Source organism: Dendrobates tinctorius, unplaced genomic scaffold, assembly GCF_039654945.1.
Source record: "Dendrobates tinctorius isolate UK_male_01 unplaced genomic scaffold, ASM3965494v1 ptg000503c, whole genome shotgun sequence".
NCBI classification, from domain to species: Eukaryota; Metazoa; Chordata; class Amphibia; order Anura; family Dendrobatidae; genus Dendrobates; species Dendrobates tinctorius.
In genome coordinates this window covers 541,334-565,329 of record NW_027362162.1, presented here as the reverse complement: position 1 = coordinate 565,329, position 23,996 = coordinate 541,334, and the positions used below count along the sequence as shown (strand labels likewise).

The 23,996-nt window shown below is 47.5% G+C and overlaps 1 pseudogene; it reads right to left on the bottom strand.

The window, feature by feature from the left end:
- LOC141078106 (uncharacterized) overlaps nucleotides 1-23,996 on the bottom strand; it is a 766,429-nt pseudogene that overhangs the window by 401,837 nt on the left and 340,596 nt on the right.

Sequence of the window (23,996 nt, the reverse complement as noted above, 5' to 3'; positions counted from 1 at the left end):
CAAGTGAATGTGATTGCATTGCAGTGAGAATACAAAGACACAAAAACAAATCCAACGGTCTGAATTTTTGTGATTTGCTTGTCAAGGTCACAGCACCTTGCGGTTTGCAATACAACCTCCATTACATTCACATTATGCGGGGATGTAGAAGTGGCACAAAGTGATCTTTAGCTACATGACCTGTGTCATGGCCAAAGCCACGGTGTGACCCACTCCGGCCTCGTTTTCCAAGCTGCAAAGTGACCGAATGACAATTATTAGATGTGGTCTTCATGTCATGCTCCCGGGTGAAAGTGGACAAAGACTATTGCCCATCACTCAAATATATCATGCAAAGTGTATCAGTCATTTTCCCCAGCTTACAAAAAAAAAAAAACAACACACAACAACCACACACGAGCCATGGCATGATAAATCTCAAATTAACATTAAACTACAATAAGAAATAAGAAAACAAAAAACACTTTTTTTTTTTCAAAGGCTCAGTTCACACTTTGCGCTATGGAGCAGTTTTCTAAGAAGTTATGAGAAGCCTAGGAGCATGTTCACATTGTCAGGAAGTAAACATGGATTCTGTGCCTAAAATCTTTACTAACACTGCTGAAATTCTTCCCAAAATGCAAATATTTTAAAACATGTTCCCCAGGAAAAAAAACAGGAGAAAAAAATAAAAAAATAAAAATAAAATGAACTAACTCGCGGCAAGTTTTTAATTTCATAACCTTACTGTCAACAGCGCTGATACGGTGGCGCATGTCTGACAAATCAAGAGTTTCCATCTTGGTTTTTCCTGACCTTATGTGAACATAGCTTAAAAGAAAAGTATAACTGAAAGTTTTTACATTTCTATTTGTTTGTTTGTTTTGTTTTAATCCATTACTACTTGTGGGATAATATTTTAAAAAATGGCAATGAAACAAAGTCTGTATCAGGACTAAACGCCACACGTTCTCACCTGTTCTTATGAAGATAAAAGCGGTGTATGCTCCAAACACTGCAGTGTATGAAAACTGAAAAGCTACAAGAAAAATAAAATGGCCTCAATTGTGCAAATTAAGCAAAGAAAAAAACCAAAAAAAAAAAAAACAAGACAAAATGATAAAAATAAAATTCTATTCATAGTCTGAAAATGGAACATTACATACCAGCAGACAGAAATATGCTCAGGACGGTACCTTGCCGAAACCTCAGCTGTTCAATGACATGATGAAAATGAGCTGAAAAAAAATAAAATACAATAAAATTAGTAATTATATATCCAAGAATGAAGCAGAGCAAGTGTACTCTCCTAAACGCACCCAAGAAAGTGTTCACAGAAGTCCGTGCAAACACCTGTTAGGCCGCGTTCCCACGATGAGCTTTTGATATTGCAGATTTTCTGCGCTATTTCTGCACCCATTAAAGGGAACCTGTCACCTCATTTTTCCGCTATAAGCTGCGGCCACTTCCTTTTGGGGATTATCTACAACATTCTATAATGCTGTAGATAAGCCCCTGATCTAACCTGGAAGATAAGGAAAACAACTTTTATTATACTCACCCGGGGGCGGACCGGTCTGGTCCGATCCGATGGGTGTCGCAGGTCTGGCGCCTTCCATCTTCATGCAGTGAATGTCATCATCCTCCTTGTTTCGTGTCACGGCTCCTGCGCAGGCATACTGATCTGCCCTGTTGAGGGCAGAGCATATTCCTGCAGTGCGCAGGCGCTGAGCCTCTCTGACCTTTCCCGGTGCCTGCGCACTGCAGTACTTTGATCTGCCCTCAACAAGGCAGATCAGTACGCCTGCGCAGGAGCCAAGACACAAAGCAAGGAGGATGATGACATCATCTCTAGAAGATGGAAGGCGCCGGACCTGCGATACCCATCGGATCGGACTGGACCGCCCCCGGGTGAGTATAATAAAACTTGTTTTCCTTATCTTCCAGGTTAGATCAGGGGCTTATCTACAGCATTATAGAATGTTGTAGATAAGCCCCGAAAGGCAGTGGCCGCAGCTTATAGCGGAAAAACGAGGTGACAGATTCCCTTTAAGTAAAATAGATTACGCGCCTTCTTTTCAAAAAGAAGCATTGTATAAAAAAATTTTAAAAAAAACTCACCCAAAACTCATCGTGGGAACGTAGCCTAAGTTCTTGGTCAAGGTTTTAAAATGCATCATCATTCTTGGTGGAGGTTTTCATATTATGCAGACCTTAGATAATAATGGGATAATACTGGCTGCACACAGACTGTAAAAATAATTGCCTGAACTTACCCCGAGCCTAAATTCAGACAAATGTATGTTTGATTCGTTTGTGCAACAGACTGCACATAGACCAATACTAGTGTACGTGCTAGTGCACAGGTCCACATTGGGGGAGAAAACAAAAAAAATTATAAAACCTTGCAAATTATTTTATTATGGGATTTGTCTTCATTCCAGTAAAAAAAAAAAAAAAAACATGCAAGTTGCTTCTAAACCCCGGATTTTGCCCAGTCTATTTGCATTAATATCAGAGTGCACGCATTTGGAGTACAGATGATGGCAGTGATGGGACAGCACTAGTGATGAGCGAACGTGCTTGGATAAGGTGATATCCTAGAATGCTCGGATGCTAACCAAGTGATATCGGTGTACTCGAAAAATATGTTCAGTCCCTGAGGCTGCTGCAGGAGATCGTTCTGATAAGCAGAACACTCAGGAGTCAGGCAATACTCATCACTGCCATCATCTGTACTCCAAAGGAATACGTTCTGATAGCAATGTAGCTGAAGGCAGGCAGAGAGACTGAGGAAAAGCCGCCATTTACAGGTGTTTTTTTTTGTTTTGTTAAACAGCAATAAAAACAAATTCCTTAATGAAGATATTTGGAAAGTTTCATAACTTTCCATTCTGGACAAAATAAAAAAAAAAAATAAAAAATAGCTTAGGTATTCTTTTTAAAGACTACATCAGTAGGATCAACCCCTCCTAAGGCCTGTTTCACACATCCGTTTTTTGACGTCCGCCAAAGTGTGAAAAAACGGATGTGTGAAACAGGCCTAAGCCATCTGTATGGACATGTAGGTCATATAAAGTTGTGTAAAATGATATCATGATGTCTGCGATCTGATGCCTTATTAAGAAAAGCATGGATTTCTCTAGAATATGTAAATGAGCTGTTAAGATCTATGGGCCGGACGTAGATCTCCCTGATCTAACTACAGAGCTTATGTTAAATGAAAGGCAGTGTTACCAGTGTGAGACATGTATATCAGGAGAGCAGACTGCCAGTCATTACATGTCTCACACTGGTAACGCTCCTTTCATGTAAAATAATGTGTGGAGGCAGATTCTCAGGGAGATCTACATCCAGCACATAGATCTTAACAGCTCATCTACATATTGAATAGAATGTTGAATTCTCTGGAATAAGACATCAGATCGCAGATATTGGGGTATCATTTTGTCCAACTTTTTATGACCTACATGCCCATATAGACGGCTTAGGAGGGTTTTTCCTACAGACAGATGCCATTTAACCCCTTTTGCCATCTGACGTACTATCCCGCCCATGGGACCTGGGCCCCTATGCTCATGGACGGGATAGTACGTCATAGCGATCAGCGGCGCTCACATGGTGAGCGCCGCTGATCGCGGCCAGGTGTCAGCTGATTATCACAGCTGACACCCGGCACTATGTCAGGGGCGGTCACGGACCGTCCTGACATGTTAATCCCTGGCACACTGCGATCAAACACGATCGCAGTGTACCGTGGGTTTAGGGAATCATCGGCAGGGAGGGGGCTCCCTCCCTGCTTCCTGAGACCCCCGTAGCAGAGCAATGTGCAGCGCTGTTGCGGGGGCCTCCTTCCCTGCAGGTCCCCGAATCCAAAATGGCGGTGGGGACCTTTGGGGGCCTGCAGGGAGGTGGCTTCCTCATGCCTGCAAAGCACCGGCATGAGGAAGCCTGCAGCACTACCTGTGACAGATCGCTGATCTGTCACAGCGATCTGTGATGTGACAGATCAGCGAAGTGTAAAAAGGAGATTTTTGTGTACTCACCTTAAAATCTCTTTCTCTTAGCCTCTAATTGGGGGACACAGAATCATGGGTGTTATGCTGCTGTCCGCTAGGAGGCGACACTATGCATAATCTGAAAAAGGTTAGCTATGGCTCCTCCTCTGCAGAATACACCCCTGGATGGCGTCCGCCTTCTCCAGTATTGTGCAAAAGCATTAGGAGGAACATAACAGAAGAAACATAACCATGCCTGTAAGAAGGCTACTATGTACAAGCTCAAAGAACAATATGAGAACCCAACCGTAACAGCCGCCAATTAAGGGCAACAGGGTGGGAACTGTGTCCCCCAATTAGGGGCTAAGAGAAAGAGGCTTTATGGTGAGTACACAAAAATCTCCTTTACTCTGTCGCCTCATTGGGGGACACAGAACCATGGGACGTCCCAAAGCAGTCCCTGGGTGGGAAGCAATGGACGAATATTGTGCTAGCAGGACCCTAAACTTGGGGCACTGCCGCCTGCAGAACCAGTCTACCCAGGCTCGCGTCCGCTGAGGACTGGGTATGAACACTGTAGTGTTTTGTAAATGTGTGTAGGTTAGTTCAAGTGGCCGCCTTGCACACTTGTTGTGCCGAAACCTGGTGCCGAATGGCCCAGGAGGCCCCTACTTCCCGAGTAGAGTGGGGCGTGATACCGGCCGGAAGAGAGGAACTGTTGAGTCGGTAAGCCTCATGTATGGTGGACTTGATCCACCTGGCAAGGGTAGCCTTGGAGGCCGGCAGGCCCTTGCGACCGCCTTCCGGAAGAATGAAGAGGGAATCAGACTTCCGGAAGGGGGCAGTCCTGGACATATAAATCCGCAATGCTCTGATGAGGTCAAGCGTATGCAGAGCCTTCTGCACTCTATGAGCCGGAACCGGACAAAGGGATGGCAGTGAGATTTCCTCATTGAGGTGAAAGGTGGACACAACCTTCGGAAGGAAGGATGGTACAGTACGGAGGACCACCTTGTCCTGGTGAAAAGCTAGGAAAGGCCGTCTGCAGGAAAGTGCTGACAATTCCGACACCCTGCGTAGCGAGGTGATTGCCACTAGGAAAACCACTTTCTGTGACAGAATACAGAGTGGAACTTCTTTAAGGGGTTCGAAGGGTGGTGCCTGCAATGCTGTCAGGACCAGGTTGAGGTCCCACGTTTCCAGTGGACGCCTGCAGGGAGGAACCAATCGGGAAACTCCCTGGAGAAAAGTTCTTACTTGCGGTTTGGTAGCAATGCGCCTTTGAAAAAGGACTGAAAGCGCTGACACCTGACCCTTAAGCGAGCCTAGGGATAGCTTGGCGTCTAGGCCCGACTGAAGGAAACCTAGTACCTTCGGGAGAATAAGGGAGTGGGACCTGTCCATGAGATTCGCACCAGGAAAAGAAAGTTCTCCAGGTACAATAATAAATCTTGGCAGAAGCTGGCTTCCTTGCCCTAATCATGGTCGCAATGACATCCGGTGTGAACCCTGCCTGGGTTAGAATCCGGGTTTCAAGGGCCATGCCGTCAAATTGAGAGCCCCTAAATTCTGATGGTAGAACGGACCTTGTGACAGAAGGTCGTGACGATCGGGGAGACGCCAGGGGGCGTCTGCTGTAAGATGAACGATGTCGGCGTACAATGTACGTCTGGGCCAGTCCGGCGCGATCAGGATGGTTGGAACTCCCTCTTGTTTGATCTTCCTCACTACTCTGGAGATCAGGAGGAGAGTGGAAAGATGTACAGGAGCTGGAAATGGGTCCAGTCCTGAACCAGGGCATCCGCTCCGAGCGACCGCGGGTCGTGTGTCCTGGCCATGAAATTGGAGACCTTGGCATTGAGATGGGATGCCATTAGGTCCACATCCGGGGTTCCCCAGCGTTGACAGATCTGGTAAAAAATTTCGGGGTGGAGAGACCACTCCCCCGAGTCGATTCCTTGCCTGCTGAGGAATTCTGCTTCCCAGTTTTCCACCCCTGGAATGTGGACCGCCGAGAGTACCGACCTGGTGTCTTCCGCCCAGTGGAGAATATGTGTTACTTCTCTCATCGCCTGGACACTACAGGTCCCGCCTTGGTGATTCACATATGCCACCGCCGTGGCATTGTCCGACTGTTTCCGTATGTGAGAGGCCGCCAGCAGGTGATGAAAGGTTCTCAGTGCCAGGAAGATGGCCCGAATTTCCAGGATATTGATGGGCAAGGTCGCTTCCATTGGTGACCACTTGCCTTGTGCCCTGTGATGTAGGTGCACCGCACCCCAACCTGTCAGGCTTGCATCGGTGGTCAGGACCTTCCACTGACCTGAAAGAAAGGGTTTTCCTCTTGTAAGCGAAGTTGGCTTGAGCCACCAATGTACGGACCTCCTGGTTGACGATGTCAACCGGAACTCCCTGTCGAGGGAGAAGGGGTTCTTGTCCCAAGACCTGAGGATGGCTAGTTGAAGAGGACTGAGGTGAAACTGGGCAAATGGCACTGCCTCCATTGCTGCTGCCATCCTGCCGAGGACTCTCATGGCAAACCGGAGAGATCGGGGAGGTTTGCGGAGGAGTGTGCGCACTCCTAGACGGAGGGCCAGTGTCTTGTCCTTGGGAAGGACCACAAGACCCCTGGAGGTGTCGAATAGCATTCCCAGGAAGGTTAAAGTCTGACTCGGGGTAGTCGATGATTCTTGTAAATTGACTAACCATCCCAGACGACTTAGTGTGTCGATTGTGATTGAGACACTGACCTCGCAGTCCTTGAAGGTGGAACACTTGATGAGAAGGTCGTCTAGATACGGAACGACTAGAATGCCTCTGGAGTGTAGAAAATCCATGGTGGCTGCCATGACCTTGGTAAACGTTCTTGAAGCTGTGGTGAGTCCGAACGGGAGAGCGACAAACTGGTAGTGGTCTTGGTTGACCGCGAACCTGAGAAACCTTTGATGGGCGGGAGCAAATGTTATGTGGAGATATGCGTCTTGTATGTCTATGGAGGCAAGGTATTCTCCCTACTCCATGGATGCTATGATGGACCGGAGGGAATCTGCTGTGAGCTCATTTTCGGGTTTGCCTCTGGCTTCTGGTGAGGGTTATGGAGCTGGCTGTGACAGAGGAGTAGTGAGTTCTCTATCAGGACTCCCTCTGTTGGTGAAGGGAGGTAATGAAGCTGATCTAAATGGCAGAGACTGGCCACCTGAGGAAGAGGACTGCGATTGGACATCAGGAGTTTCTGATTGGATTTAAGGCAGCCGACTCCCTAGTTTCTTGCTGGCGATTTTTCCTGACTGTGGCTTCTGGTTTCCAGTTTGGTTCCTGCCTTCCTAAAGCTAAGTTTTCTCTGCTATTGTTCATATGAGATTTTGTCTGGTTTACTTAGTTTTTGTGTTCAGCCAGCCCTGGCTGGGACTGGGCTGAATCCCCATTTTGTCTCTGATCAGTTGATCTCTTTTGCTCTGTCTTCAGAATATACCTGAGTGCTGATATAGTGATTTGAAGTCTAGCGACTTCAGGGCCTTTTTCTATCAGACGTGTTGGACATTTTTTTTGGCAGGGTTTTTTGCGTGATTGCAGACAGCAGCTTTTCTTTCCTGTCCTTTCTAGTTAGTGAGGGCCCCATGGTTTGCTCAGCCTATCTTTCTATCTGTGTCTGTGTTTTCATCTTGTTTCACAGACAATACATGTTGGGGGCTGTCTATTGCTTTGGGGTAGTTTAGATTTCCCCTTTCTTCCTTTATGCTTATTTAGTTCTCCGGCCGTGACGAGGCGTCTAGGACCTCCGTAGGCAAGCTCCATGGCTACTGCTAGTTGCCAACCTCTCTGGTTTTCTGGGCTTAGCTTGCTTTTTGTTTTTTTCCTCCTCGGTGACCCATTCATAACAGAATCACCAGCCATACCGCAGATTCTAGGGTACTCAAAAGCAGGAGAGAATTGTAAATAAAAAAAAAAAAAAAAAAAAAAAAAGTGTCAGAATTTTTTTTTTGTATGTATATTTTCTTTTTTTTCCTGGGGCCGTAGGAGGATTCTTTTTTTTTTTCTTTTTCTCCTTGATGGAGATTAAGCAATTGTCTGATCATGTGGAGCAGCTCGCTGCTGAAGTGCGGGGAATTTCCGCCTTTCTCACTCATTCACATGCTGTTGAACCAAGGATCCCTGCTCCTGATGTGTTTTCTGGGGATCGGTCTAAATTTTTGAATTTTAAGAATTGTAAATTATTTCTTGCCTTGAAGCCTAACTCATCGGGGAGCTCTGCGCAGCAGGTTAAATTACCATCCCCTTGCTGCGCGGCGATCCCCAGGATTGGGCGTTTTCTTTGACACCTGAAGATCCTGTTTTGACTAATGTGGATGCATTTTTTCAAGCCTTGGAGTTGTTATATAATGAACCTAATGCTATTGATCAAGCTGAGAGAGCCCTATTGGCATTGAACCAGGGTCAGGATCCTGCAGAGTTATACTGTCAGAAATTCTGAAGGTGGGCGGTCCTTACTACATGGAATGCATTGGCAGCTCTCTTTCGGAAGGGTTTGTCTGAGACTTTAAAAGATACTATGGTGGGATTTCCTGTTTCCTCTGGTCTTGACGATTCTATGTCATTAGTAGAGTTGAGCGACTTTTGATTTTTTAGGGTCGCGTTTCGTTTCGTGAAACCCGACTTTTCTAAAAGTCGGGTCGAGCAAGATCGTCCGATTATAGGGAAAAGTCGGGGTCGTCCCGAAACACGAAACCCAATGTAAGTCAATGGGGAATAAAAGTCGGCAGTGAGAGGAGGACAGGAAACACACCTACAGTGCCCATTTGAATGCCAAAAGCATCAATTCTTCTTACTTAAGCTTGTCAACCTTAATTAACTTCATAATACAAGTTACGCACTGAAAAATGGGGGTTATTTGGCTAAAGTTGTGGGGGGGGAGGGCTGGCTGCAGGTTTTCATGTGCCCTGGGCGAAAGAGCGCCCCTTTAACACATACCACAACTCATCATGCTCCGATACGGCAGAGAAATAGCAGTATAGTACAATGAAAAATACCTCACTTTTTACATCTCATGATGAGGCCCATCTATTTCTCCATACAGAATCATTGGTCCCATATAATGTTTGAAACAGTATATGATGAGCTCCACATAATGCTACAGTATATGTTGGTCCCCATGGATGAAGCTCCACTGTCTTATGGGCCCAAATAATGCTCCAAACATAATGGGCCCCATTTCTAATGCTCTAGTGTATAATGGGCCCTGTAAATGCTGCTCCAGTGTCTGATGTACACCTTTGGAATGTTCCAGTGTATGGTGGGCCCCATCTATCATTCTCCAGAGTATAGTGCTCCCCAAAAATTGCTGTCCCAACATTGAAAACAATCAAATAAGTCTCCTCGCTAGGGAATCCCTGTACTTCTCTGGATTCCTTGTCGTCCCCATCTTCCATCTCACTGCACAGTATTTCAACTTTGCAAGTGCTGTGATCCTGGGCAAGCAGGGGGGGCCCACTCATTGGCGACGGCACTGGCACAGGGCCCATGATAGTACGGTGGTGTGTCTGATGGCGGGTGGGCCGAACCTGCACTTTCATCTGCAGCTTCCTCTTTGTCACCGTGTAAGATGGAACTGTATATGGGAAGGGTAACCTGAGTTTCATCAGGGTCAGATTCAGGTCATGTAGCATGCGTGGGGAATGTAGTGGTCTGGGTCAATGTACCAGCAGATTCATCGAGCAGTGGCTGGGCATCAGTGCACTTGTGTCGCCCCCAGGAGTACGGTCGCCACAGTGGCATTACCTTCTTCCTAGGGAGTGTGATGTCATGCTTGGGAGCAACGAAGGATCTCTCTAGCAGGTTAACTGATTGGGCGGCATTATTCCCACGAGTCATGACCCTCCAAACAGCGTTCATGAAGGCAAAGTGTTTGTTTTACGTGGGCAGTATGGTTGTAAAGCTGAACCTTAAAGGAATGTCCAGAAGGGCACCACCAGGAGTGGAGCCTACGGTTAAATTCGACTCCACCTGGGAAACCTCAACCATGCCAGCTACAGAACAGATGCACACATTGCAAGCTTAATTCTGTTAACGAACGAGACTCCGTCATGCCCCGCGGTCCGAGTCCGGCTTACTAGAGGGACACGTGAGGCTCTGGCACATGAGATTGGCCAATAACTGGTGTGTCATGCCCTTACATGTCCGTGGCTGCATGTGCGCTACACTGAAAAGGCCAGCGTTTGTCGCTTACGGGTGCAGAAAACCCGCTGAACAACGTTAGTGATGGGGATCACTGATTACAATTATTACCCGCGAACGATGATTTCCCAGTAAGTGCAGGTCAACCGCAGTTCCGGAATTAGGCCTAACCGTCATTCCTGAAAAAATTAAAAACTTACGTGTGCAAACCACAGGTGCTGTAGCTTGCTTAACAGCTCGCCAGCCGTTCTCACGCCCAGTATGGATTACACGTGATTGCACAAAGGTGAGAAAGGGTACCGTATCCCCAGATAACATGTATGGATAGCGTACACATTCAAAATATATGTCTATACATCAGGAGGCAGGCTCAGACGGTGTTAGGCCCAGTATGGATTGCACGTGATTGCACAAAGGTTAGAAAGGGTACCGTATCCCCGGATAACATGTATGGATAGCGTACACATTCAAAATATATGTCTCAGGAGGCAGGCTCAGACGGTGTCAGGCCCAGTATGGATTGCACGTGATTGCACAAAGGTTAGAAAGGGTACCGTATCCCCGGATAACATGTATGGATAGCGTACACATTCAAAATATATGTCTCAGGAGGCAGGCTCAGACGGTGTTAGGCCCAGTATGGATTGCACGTGATTGCACAAAGGTTAGAAAGGGTACCGTATCCCCAGATAACATGTATGGATAGCGTACACATTCAAAATATATGTCTATACATCAGGAGGCAGGCTCAGACGGTGTCAGGCCCAGTATGGATTGCACGTGATTGCACAAAGGTTAGAAAGGGTACCATATCCCCGGATAACATGTATGGATAGCGTACACATTCAAAATATATGTCTCAGGAGGCAGGCTCAGACGGTGTCAGGCCCAGTATGGATTGCACGTGATTGCACAAAGGTTAGAAAGGGTACCGTATCCCCGGATAACATGTATGGATAGCGTACACATTCAAAATATATGTCTCAGGAGGCAGGCTCAGACGGTGTTAGGCCCAGTATGGATTGCACGTGATTGCACAAAGGTTAGAAAGGGTACCGTATCCCCGGATAACATGTATGGATAGCGTACACATTCAAAATATATGTCTCAGGAGGCAGGCTCAGACGGTGTCAGGCCCAGTATGGATTGCACGTGATTGCACAAAGGTTAGAAAGGGTACCGTATCCCCGGATAACATGTATGGATAGCGTACACATTCAAAATATATGTCTATACATCAGGAGGCAGGCTCAGACGGTGTCAGGCCCAGTATGGATTGCACGTGATTGCACAAAGGTTAGAAAGGGTACCGTATCCCCGGATAACATGTATGGATAGCGTACACATTCAAAATATATGTCTCAGGAGGCAGGCTCAGACGGTGTCAGGCCCAGTATGGATTGCACGTGATTGCACAAAGGTTAGAAAGGGTAACGTATCCCCGGATAACATGTATGGATAGCGTACACATTCAAAATATATGTCTCAGGAGGCAGGCTCAGACGGTGTTAGGCCCAGTATGGATTGCACATGATTGCACAAAGGTTAGAAAGGGTACCATTTCCCCGGATAACATGTATGGATAGCGTACACATTCAAAATATATGTCTCAGGAGGCAGGCTCAGACGGTGTTAGGCCCAGTATGGATTGCACGTGATTGCACAAAGGTTAGAAAGGGTACCGTATCCCCAGATAACATGTATGGATAGCGTACACATTCAAAATATATGTCTCAGGAGGCAGGCTCAGACGGTGTTAGGCCCAGTATGGATTGCACGTGATTGCACAAAGGTTAGAAAGGGTACCGTATCCCCGGATAACATGTATGGATAGCGTACACATTCAAAATATATGTCTCAGGAGGCAGGCTCAGACGGTGTCAGGCCCAGTATGGATTGCACGTGATTGCACAAAGGTTAGAAAGGGTACCGTATCCCCGGATAACATGTATGGATAGCGTACACATTCAAAATATATGTCTATACATCAGGAGGCAGGCTCAGACGGTGTCAGGCCCAGTATGGATTGCACGTGATTGCACAAAGGTTAGAAAGGGTACCGTATCCCCGGATAACATGTATGGATAGCGTACACATTCAAAATATATGTCTCAGGAGGCAGGCTCAGACGGTGTCAGGCCCAGTATGGATTGCACGTGATTGCACAAAGGTTAGAAAGGGTAACGTATCCCCGGATAACATGTATGGATAGCGTACACATTCAAAATATATGTCTCAGGAGGCAGGCTCAGACGGTGTTAGGCCCAGTATGGATTGCACATGATTGCACAAAGGTTAGAAAGGGTACCATTTCCCCGGATAACATGTATGGATAGCGTACACATTCAAAATATATGTCTCAGGAGGCAGGCTCAGACGGTGTTAGGCCCAGTATGGATTGCACGTGATTGCACAAAGGTTAGAAAGGGTACCGTATCCCCAGATAACATGTATGGATAGCGTACACATTCAAAATATATGTCTCAGGAGGCAGGCTCAGACGGTGTCAGGCACAGTATGGATTTGACGGCCCAGATTACACAGCGGAGGAGCAGGGAGAGGTAAAGATTGCAACTGCTGGGGTCCTGCCCAAGCAAGGGGGGCCCACTCGTGGGCGTCGGTACTGGCACTGGGCCCCTCATAGTACAGCGGTGTGTCTGACGGCGGGTGTGCACCACCACCGTCAGAGACACTTGATTGCACTATGAGGGACCCTGTGCCAGTGCCCGCGCCCAAGAGTCGGCCTACCCACCTGTCCAGGGCAACGGCACTCGCACGGTGTCGTGCGCTAGGTGGTGACCCCGGCCATGGGGGGGGAGGCAGCACAGTTAGGGAGTTTTAGAAAGTGGCATATGTTGAAGTTGGACATTCAGCTGATGCAAAAGGCGAAATAGGTGAAGTCCCAGGAAGAGGTGGACCAAAGCAAGCCATTTTTCTGTCACCCTATGTGTCATCAGGGGAAGGTGGGACAAAATCCTTGGAAACCCATGCATGGTTCATTTTAATGAAGGTTAGATCATCCACATTTTGGGTTGACAGACGGGTCCTTTTTTCTGTCAGGATTGATCCAGCTGCACTGAAGACTCTTTCCGATAGCACACTTGCAGCTGGGCAAGCGAGCTCCTGTAAGGCATATTGGGCCAATTCAGGCCAGGTGTCCAGTTTAGCGGCCCAATAGTCAAAGGGGAATGACCTGTGTGGGAGAACATCGATATGGGAGGAAAAATAGTTTGTAACCATAGTTGACAACTGCTGTCTCCTGTCACTTTCCATCGATGCTGTATTACCAGTTGTGTGAGCGGTACTTGAAAAATCAGTCCACAACATTGTCATGAAACCCCTGTCTCCAACGCCACTTCTGCTGTGTGCACCATGAACACCTCTGCCAAGCTGCCCCTGGCCCGTACGGCTCGTGTGAGAACCATCACTGCTGCTGTGTGCTGGGAATGCCTCAAGCAACCGATTTACCAGAGTTGCTTGTTTATTAGCCAATATTAGGTCAAGGTTCTCCTGTGGCATGATGTTTTGTAATTTGCCTTTATAGCGTGGATCCAGGATGCTGGCCAACCAGTAGTCGTCATCGTTCATCATTTTGGCAATGCGGGGGTCCCTTTTTAGGATCCGCAAGGCATAATCTGACATGTGGGCCAATGTTCCCGGTGTCAATGATGCACTGCGAGTGCTGGTTGGAGGAGCACTTTCTGGCAAATCCACATCCCTCCAGTCATGCACAAACCCTGTACCAGACCTTGCCACGCCAACATTTTCACTTGCCCCACGAGATGCATCCTCCTCCCCTAAGTAATCATCCCCATCATCATCCTCCTCCTCCTCTTCTTCCTCCAACTCGTCCAGGAGAGGTCCCTGAGGAGACAATGGCTGAATGTCATCAAGGATTCCCTCCACCTCTTCCTCCTCGTCAACATTGGCTGCAGACGCCTGCTCCTTAAGGTGCGTCAAAGTTTGCATGAGCAGACGCATAAGTGGGATGCTCATGCTTAGGATGGCGTCATCTGCGCTTACCAGCCGTGTGCATTCCTCAAAACACTGAAGGACTTTACAGAGGTCTTTCAGCTTCGACCACTCACACCTGTCAACTCCATGTCTGCTCTCAAAGTGCCTGGCCGTGTATCCTCCCACAAATGCATTATGGCCTGCCTCTGCTCGCACAGCCGCTCCACCATGTGCAGGGTGGAGTTCCACCTTGTTGCAATGTCGATAATGAGGCGGTGGTTGGGAAGGTGGAGCAATCGCTGCAGCTTCTGCATACGAACGGACTGTACAGGCGACCGGCGGATGTGCGCGCACAGTCTTCGCACCTTCTGGAGCAGGGCTGTTAACTCCGGATAATTTTTGAGGAAGCACTGCACCACCAGGTTCAAGGTGTGAGCCAAGCAAGGTACAGTGGGGAAAAAAAGGATTTAGTCAGTCAGCAATAGTGCAAGTTCCACCACTTAAAAAGATGAGAGGCGTCTGTAATTTACATCATAGGTAGACCTCAACTATGGGAGACAAACTGAGAAAAAAAAATCCAGAAAATCACATTGTCTGTTTTTTTTTCATTTTATTTGCATATTATGGTGGAAAATAAGTATTTGGTCAGAAACAAAATTTCATCTCAATACTTTGTGATATATCCTTTGTTGGCAATGACAGAGGTCAAACGTTTGGAACTTGCACTATTGCTGACTAAATACTTTTTTTCCCCACTGTATGTGGCTGAGTTTTGAAAGGGCTATGGCTGCCACAAAATTACGGCCGTTATCACTAACTACCTTGCCTGCTTCAAGATGTACACTACCCAGCCATGACTCAGTTTGTCGCTTCAAGTACTCGGCCAGCACCTCGGCGGTGTGTCTGTCGCCCAAACACATCATCTGCAACACAGCCTGCTGACGCTTTCCACTAGCTGCTCGATAGGGGGACACCTCGTGTGCAACAGTGGCAGCTGCAGATGGAGTGCTCGTACGACTGCGCTCTGTGGACGAGCTTTCGCTTCTGGAGGAGGAGGAGGAGGAGGGTCGAACGCCTACAGCCAACTGTTTCCTATACCGTGGGCTAGGCAGCACTGTCCCACCACCGCTGTCCCCTGTGGACCCTGCATCCACCACATTAACCCAGTGCGCAGTGATGGACACGTAATGGCCCTGGCCATGCCGACTGGACCATGCATCAGTTGTGAGGTGCACCTTTCCACTCACTGACTGCTTGAGTGCATGGACAATGCGGTCTTTTACATGATGGTGGAGGGCTGGGATGGCTTTGCGAGAGAAGAAGTGGCGACTGGGTAGCTCATAGCGTGGTACTGCATAGGCCATGAGTTCGCGGAAAGCTGCGCTTTCCACCAACCGATAGGGCATCATCTCAAACGAGATTAGTTTGGCAATGTGGGCTTTCAAACCCAGTGTACGCGGATGAGAGACTGAGTACTTTATTGACCTACTCATAGTGTCTGGGAGGGTGAGCTGGACTTGAGAGCTGCATATGGTGGAAGTAATGGTGGACAGGGCGGACTGAGAGAGGGTTGATGATGGTGATGGAGTTGGTGTTCTTTCTGATGGCCTAGATTCAGTATTTCGTTGATATAACAGTGAGATTCCCTGACTGCTGTGGCCTTGCAACGACACCTCAACATTTGCTGCTGTGCTAACGGGTGGGCTAACAGTGGGGGAAACAATGTAGCGTTGCTGACTACCTTCTTTGTGATCAGTTGCACATGTGGCACTTGAGGTTTGGTGTTGTGTCCATGCTTGCAAGTGGATGCTGGTCAAATGTCTAAGCATGCAACTGGTATTCAAATTTTTCAGATTTTTCCCTCGGCTAAAGGTCTTTGCGCACTTCTTACAGATAACCTTGGCCTGATCATGAGGATTTTGTTCAAAAAAGTGCCACACTGCACTCTTCCTACTTCCTACTACTGGCAGACATTTTGCGGCCTAGCACGCTGTGATCTTTTGACCCTCTGGACAAGCTGTCCAGCAACTCTTTTGATTTTTGGAACCTGTCTTTGGAGTGCTCCGGGCCTGCCAGATAACAGCTGTTGCGATGTCGATGTCTGCTGTGGATGCTCCTCATCTGAGCTATTGGAAGCAGCACCCTCTTCCCCCAATGGATGTCAATCTGGGTCAACAACTGGGTCATCCATCACCTCCTCTTCAATGTCATGTGCACCTTCCTCTGTGTCACCGTGTATGGTGGTATAGTGTGCGGGAAGGGGCACCTGAGTCTCATCAGGGTCAGAATCCTGCTCTGTACACTGCGAGGACAATGTAGTGCTCTGAGTGATTGTACCAGCAGAATCATCTATCAGCGGCTGTGCATCAGTGCACTCCATGTCAGATTCATCTTGGCCTGGGTAATTCACCATTTCACTTGATAATCCAGGCATGGTATGTGAAAACAGCTCCATGGAGTAATCAGTAGTATGGCCTGCGTCATCCTTCAATCTTGGTTGGGGCGAAGGACACAAGGAAAGGTGTGGTTCATGAACATGAGCCTCCAATGACGACTCAGTGCTTTTACTTTTTACAACTTCAGAAGAAGAGGCGATAGAGCTGGAGGCTGAGTCAGCAATGTAAGACAAAACTTTTTCCTGATGCTCTGGCTTTAAAAGCGGTTTGCCAACTCCTAGAAAACTAAGCCTTCAAAGCCTTATGGAGCCAGACGATGACGCAGGCGCAACACCTCCTGCATTCGGTCCTATTTTGCTTTTGCCACTACCATCAGATCCACCACCAACACCATCATTACCAGCTGCCAACCCCCGCCCAATTCCACGGCCTCTTCCACCAGCCTTCCTCATTTTTGGTAGAAATGTAGACAAAATCCAACAAACTATATAGTAATGTAAAACAAGGTACAAGGTGTCTATAGGACAGGGGAGATTTAGATTTTCTGCACACACTAGTGGACACTGGACACTTTTGGATTGTGTGAGGCCCACTGAATATCAGAGCGCTATGTCACAGGCTCGATGGCACAGGTGTGAAAAAAGTGACTACAGGCTAAGGGAGATTTTGAATTTCTGCAGACACTTGTGGACACTGGACACTTGGATTGTGTGAGGCCCACTGAATATCATAGCACTATGTCACAGGCTCGATGCAACAAGTGTGAAAAAAGTGACTACAGGATAAGGGAGATTTTGAATTTCTGCAGACACTAGTGGACACTGGACACTTGGATTGTGTGAGGCCCACTGAATATCAGAGCGCTATGTCACAGGCTCGATGCAACAGGTGTGAAAAAAGTGACTACAGGATAAGGGAGATTTTGAATTTCTGCAGACACTAGTGGACACTGGACACTTGGATTGTGTGAGGCCCACTGAATATCAGAGCGCTATGTCACAGGCTCGATGGCACAGGTGTGAAAAAAGTGACTACAGGATAAGGGAGATTTTGAATTTCTGCAGACACTTGTGGACACTGGACACTTTTGGATTGTGTGAGGCCCACTGAATATCAGAGCGCTATGTCACAGGCTCGATGGCACAGGTGTGAAAAAAGTGACTACAGGATAAGGGAGATTTTGAATTTCTGCAGACACTTGTGGACACTGGACACTTTTGGATTGTGTGAGGCCCACTGAATATCAGAGCGCTATGTCACAGGCTCGATGACACAGGTGTGAAAAAAGTGACTACAGGATAAGGGAGATTTTGAATTTCTGCAGACACTTGTGGACACTGGACACTTTTGGATTGTGTGAGGCCCACTGAATATCAGAGCGCTATGTCACAGGCAGAAATTGGCTAGTGTATCACAAACTACAAGATGTATGTAGAATTGGGCAGAATAGGAATCTCCCTAGAGTGTAGGTCTGTAAGAACGGAACAAGTCCTCCACTTATCCTTCCACAGTGACACACAGATAGCTTCACTGTGGCTGTGATAACAGCCGTTACACGGTACTGTGTGAGGAGCGTACACCGCTGTATGGTGTGAAAAAATGCACGCTCAGTACCTCAGCAGGACAAAAAAAAAAAATTGGGATTGCTTTTAAAAAAGCAGTTTGCAGAGCAGTGGGGAAACAGCAATGCAGCTGTCAGGAAGCCTTAGAAGGCAGCCTAACAACCAACACCGCTGATCCACCACAATATAGCCTCCCCTTGCACTGCACACACAGTGACTACAGGTCCCGCCTTGGTGATTCACATATGCCACCGCCGTGGCATTGTCCGACTGTTTCCGTATGTGAGAGGCCGCCAGCAGGTGATGAAAGGTTCTCAGTGCCAGGAAGATGGCCCGAATTTCCAGGATATTGATGGGCAAGGTCGCTTCCATTGGTGACCACTTGCCTTGTGCCCTGTGATGTAGGTGCACCGCACCCCAACCTGTCAGGCTTGCATCGGTGGTCAGGACCTTCCACTGACCTGAAAGAAAGGGTTTTCCTCTTGTAAGCGAAGTTGGCTTGAGCCACCAATGTACGGACCTCCTGGTTGACGATGTCAACCGGAACTCCCTGTCGAGGGAGAAGGGGTTCTTGTCCCAAGACCTGAGGATGGCTAGTTGAAGAGGACTGAGGTGAAACTGGGCAAATGGCACTGCCTCCATTGCTGCTGCCATCCTGCCGAGGACTCTCATGGCAAACCGGAGAGATCGGGGAGGTTTGCGGAGGAGTGTGCGCACTCCTAGACGGAGGGCCAGTGTCTTGTCCTTGGGAAGGACCACAAGACCCCTGGAGGTGTCGAATAGCATTCCCAGGAAGGTTAAAGTCTGACTCGGGGTAGTCGATGATTCTTGTAAATTGACTAACCATCCCAGACGACTTAGTGTGTCGATTGTGATTGAGACACTGACCTCGCAGTCCTTGAAGGTGGAACACTTGATGAGAAGGTCGTCTAGATACGGAACGACTAGAATGCCTCTGGAGTGTAGAAAATCCATGGTGGCTGCCATGACCTTGGTAAACGTTCTTGAAGCTGTGGTGAGTCCGAACGGGAGAGCGACAAACTGGTAGTGGTCTTGGTTGACCGCGAACCTGAGAAACCTTTGATGGGCGGAAGCAAATGTTATGTGGAGATATGCGTCTTGTATGTCTATGGAGGCAAGGTATTCTCCCTACTCCATGGATGCTATGATGGACCGGAGGGAATCTGCTGTGAGCTCATTTTCGGGTTTGCCTCTGGCTTCTGGTGAGGGTTATGGAGCTGGCTGTGACAGAGGAGTAGTGAGTTCTCTATCAGGACTCCCTCTGTTGGTGAAGGGAGGTAATGAAGCTGATCTAAATGGCAGAGACTGGCCACCTGAGGAAGAGGACTGCGATTGGACATCAGGAGTTTCTGATTGGATTTAAGGCAGCCGACTCCCTAGTTTCTTGCTGGCGATTTTTCCTGACTGTGGCTTCTGGTTTCCAGTTTGGTTCCTGCCTTCCTAAAGCTAAGTTTTCTCTGCTATTGTTCATATGAGATTTTGTCTGGTTTACTTAGTTTTTGTGTTCAGCCAGCCCTGGCTGGGACTGGGCTGAATCCCCATTTTGTCTCTGATCAGTTGATCTCTTTTGCTCTGTCTTCAGAATATACCTGAGTGCTGATATAGTGATTTGAAGTCTAGCGACTTCAGGGCCTTTTTCTATCAGACGTGTTGGACATTTTTTTTGGCAGGGTTTTTTGCGTGATTGCAGACAGCAGCTTTTCTTTCCTGTCCTTTCTAGTTAGTGAGGGCCCCATGGTTTGCTCAGCCTATCTTTCTATCTGTGTCTGTGTTTTCATCTTGTTTCACAGACAATACATGTTGGGGGCTGTCTATTGCTTTGGGGTAGTTTAGATTTCCCCTTTCTTCCTTTATGCTTATTTAGTTCTCCGGCCGTGACGAGGCGTCTAGGACCTCCGTAGGCAAGCTCCATGGCTACTGCTAGTTGCCAACCTCTCTGGTTTTCTGGGCTTAGCTTGCTTTTTGTTTTTTTCCTCCTCGGTGACCCATTCATAACAGAATCACCAGCCATACCGCAGATTCTAGGGTACTCAAAAGCAGGAGAGAATTGTAAATAAAAAAAAAAAAAAAAAAGTGTCAGAATTTTTTTTTTGTATGTATATTTTCTTTTTTTTCCTGGGGCCGTAGGAGGATTCTTTTTTTTTTTCTTTTTCTCCTTGATGGAGATTAAGCAATTGTCTGATCATGTGGAGCAGCTCGCTGCTGAAGTGCGGGGAATTTCCGCCTTTCTCACTCATTCACATGCTGTTGAACCAAGGATCCCTGCTCCTGATGTGTTTTCTGGGGATCGGTCTAAATTTTTGAATTTTAAGAATTGTAAATTATTTCTTGCCTTGAAGCCTAACTCATCGGGGAGCTCTGCGCAGCAGGTTAAATTACCATCCCCTTGCTGCGCGGCGATCCCCAGGATTGGGCGTTTTCTTTGACACCTGAAGATCCTGTTTTGACTAATGTGGATGCATTTTTTCAAGCCTTGGAGTTGTTATATAATGAACCTAATGCTATTGATCAAGCTGAGAGAGCCCTATTGGCATTGAACCAGGGTCAGGATCCTGCAGAGTTATACTGTCAGAAATTCTGAAGGTGGGCGGTCCTTACTACATGGAATGCATTGGCAGCTCTCTTTCGGAAGGGTTTGTCTGAGACTTTAAAAGATACTATGGTGGGATTTCCTGTTTCCTCTGGTCTTGACGATTCTATGTCATTAGTAGAGTTGAGCGACTTTTGATTTTTTAGGGTCGCGTTTCGTTTCGTGAAACCCGACTTTTCTAAAAGTCGGGTCGAGCAAGATCGTCCGATTATAGGGAAAAGTCGGGGTCGTCCCGAAACATGAAACCCAATGTAAGTCAATGGGGAATAAAAGTCGGCAGTGAGAGGAGGACAGGAAACACACCTACAGTGCCCATTTGAATGCCAAAAGCATCAATTCTTCTTACTTAAGCTTGTCAACCTTAATTAACTTCATAATACAAGTTACGCACTGAAAAATGGGGGTTATTTGGCTAAAGTTGTGGGGGGGGAGGGCTGGCTGCAGGTTTTCATGTGCCCTGGGCGAAAGAGCGCCCCTTTAACACATACCACAACTCATCATGCTCCGATACGGCAGAGAAATAGCAGTATAGTACAATGAAAAATACCTCACTTTTTACATCTCATGATGAGGCCCATCTATTTCTCCATACAGAATCATTGGTCCCATATAATGTTTGAAACAGTATATGATGAGCTCCACATAATGCTACAGTATATGTTGGTCCCCATGGATGAAGCTCCACTGTCTTATGGGCCCAAATAATGCTCCAAACATAATGGGCCCCATTTCTAATGCTCTAGTGTATAATGGGCCCTGTAAATGCTGCTCCAGTGTCTGATGTACACCTTTGGAATGTTCCAGTGTATGGTGGGCCCCATCTATCATTCTTCAGAGTATAGTGCTCCCCAAAAATTGCTGTCCCAACATTGAAAACAATCAAATAAGTCTCCTCGCTAGGGAATCCCTGTACTTCTCTGGATTCCTTGTCGTCCCCATCTTCCATCTCACTGCACAGTATTTCAACTTTGCAAGTGCTGTGATCCTGGGCAAGCAGGGGGGGCCCACTCGTTGGCGACGGCACTGGCACAGGGCCCATGATAGTACGGTGGTGTGTCTGATGGCGGGTGGGCCGAACCTGCACTTTCATCTGCAGCTTCCTCTTTGTCACCGTGTAAGATGGAACTGTATATGGGAAGGGTAACCTGAGTTTCATCAGGGTCAGATTCAGGTCATGTAGCATGCGTGGGGAATGTAGTGGTCTGGGTCAATGTACCAGCAGATTCATCGAGCAGTGGCTGGGCATCAGTGCACTTGTGTCGCCCCCAGGAGTACGGTCGCCACAGTGGCATTACCTTCTTCCTAGGGAGTGTGATGTCATGCTTGGGAGCAATGAAGGATCTCTCTAGCAGGTTAACTGATTGGGCGGCATTATTCCCACGAGTCATGACCCTCCAAACAGCGTTCATGAAGGCAAAGTGTTTGTTTTACGTGGGCAGTATGGTTGTAAAGCTGAACCTTAAAGGAATGTCCAGAAGGGCACCACCAGGAGTGGAGCCTACGGTTAAATTCGACTCCACCTGGGAAACCTCAACCATGCCAGCTACAGAACAGATGCACACATTGCAAGCTTAATTCTGTTAACGAACGAGACTCCGTCATGCCCCGCGGTCCGAGTCCGGCTTACTAGAGGGACACGTGAGGCTCTGGCACATGAGATTGGCCAATAACTGGTGTGTCATGCCCTTACATGTCCGTGGCTGCATGTGCGCTACACTGAAAAGGCCAGCGTTTGTCGCTTACGGGTGCAGAAAACCCGCTGAACAACGTTAGTGATGGGGATCACTGATTACAATTATTACCCGCGAACGATGATTTCCCAGTAAGTGCAGGTCAACCGCAGTTCCGGAATTAGGCCTAACCGTCATTCCTGAAAAAATTAAAAACTTACGTGTGCAAACCACAGGTGCTGTAGCTTGCTTAACAGCTCGCCAGCCGTTCTCACGCCCAGTATGGATTACACGTGATTGCACAAAGGTGAGAAAGGGTACCGTATCCCCAGATAACATGTATGGATAGCGTACACATTCAAAATATATGTCTATACATCAGGAGGCAGGCTCAGACGGTGTTAGGCCCAGTATGGATTGCACGTGATTGCACAAAGGTTAGAAAGGGTACCGTATCCCCGGATAACATGTATGGATAGCGTACACATTCAAAATATATGTCTCAGGAGGCAGGCTCAGACGGTGTCAGGCCCAGTATGGATTGCACGTGATTGCACAAAGGTTAGAAAGGGTACCGTATCCCCGGATAACATGTATGGATAGCGTACACATTCAAAATATATGTCTCAGGAGGCAGGCTCAGACGGTGTTAGGCCCAGTATGGATTGCACGTGATTGCACAAAGGTTAGAAAGGGTACCGTATCCCCAGATAACATGTATGGATAGCGTACACATTCAAAATATATGTCTATACATCAGGAGGCAGGCTCAGACGGTGTCAGGCCCAGTATGGATTGCACGTGATTGCACAAAGGTTAGAAAGGGTACCATATCCCCGGATAACATGTATGGATAGCGTACACATTCAAAATATATGTCTCAGGAGGCAGGCTCAGACGGTGTCAGGCCCAGTATGGATTGCACGTGATTGCACAAAGGTTAGAAAGGGTACCGTATCCCCGGATAACATGTATGGATAGCGTACACATTCAAAATATATGTCTCAGGAGGCAGGCTCAGACGGTGTTAGGCCCAGTATGGATTGCACGTGATTGCACAAAGGTTAGAAAGGGTACCGTATCCCCGGATAACATGTATGGATAGCGTACACATTCAAAATATATGTCTCAGGAGGCAGGCTCAGACGGTGTCAGGCCCAGTATGGATTGCACGTGATTGCACAAAGGTTAGAAAGGGTACCGTATCCCCGGATAACATGTATGGATAGCGTACACATTCAAAATATATGTCTATACATCAGGAGGCAGGCTCAGACGGTGTCAGGCCCAGTATGGATTGCACGTGATTGCACAAAGGTTAGAAAGGGTACCGTATCCCCGGATAACATGTATGGATAGCGTACACATTCAAAATATATGTCTCAGGAGGCAGGCTCAGACGGTGTCAGGCCCAGTATGGATTGCACGTGATTGCACAAAGGTTAGAAAGGGTAACGTATCCCCGGATAACATGTATGGATAGCGTACACATTCAAAATATATGTCTCAGGAGGCAGGCTCAGACGGTGTTAGGCCCAGTATGGATTGCACATGATTGCACAAAGGTTAGAAAGGGTACCATTTCCCCGGATAACATGTATGGATAGCGTACACATTCAAAATATATGTCTCAGGAGGCAGGCTCAGACGGTGTT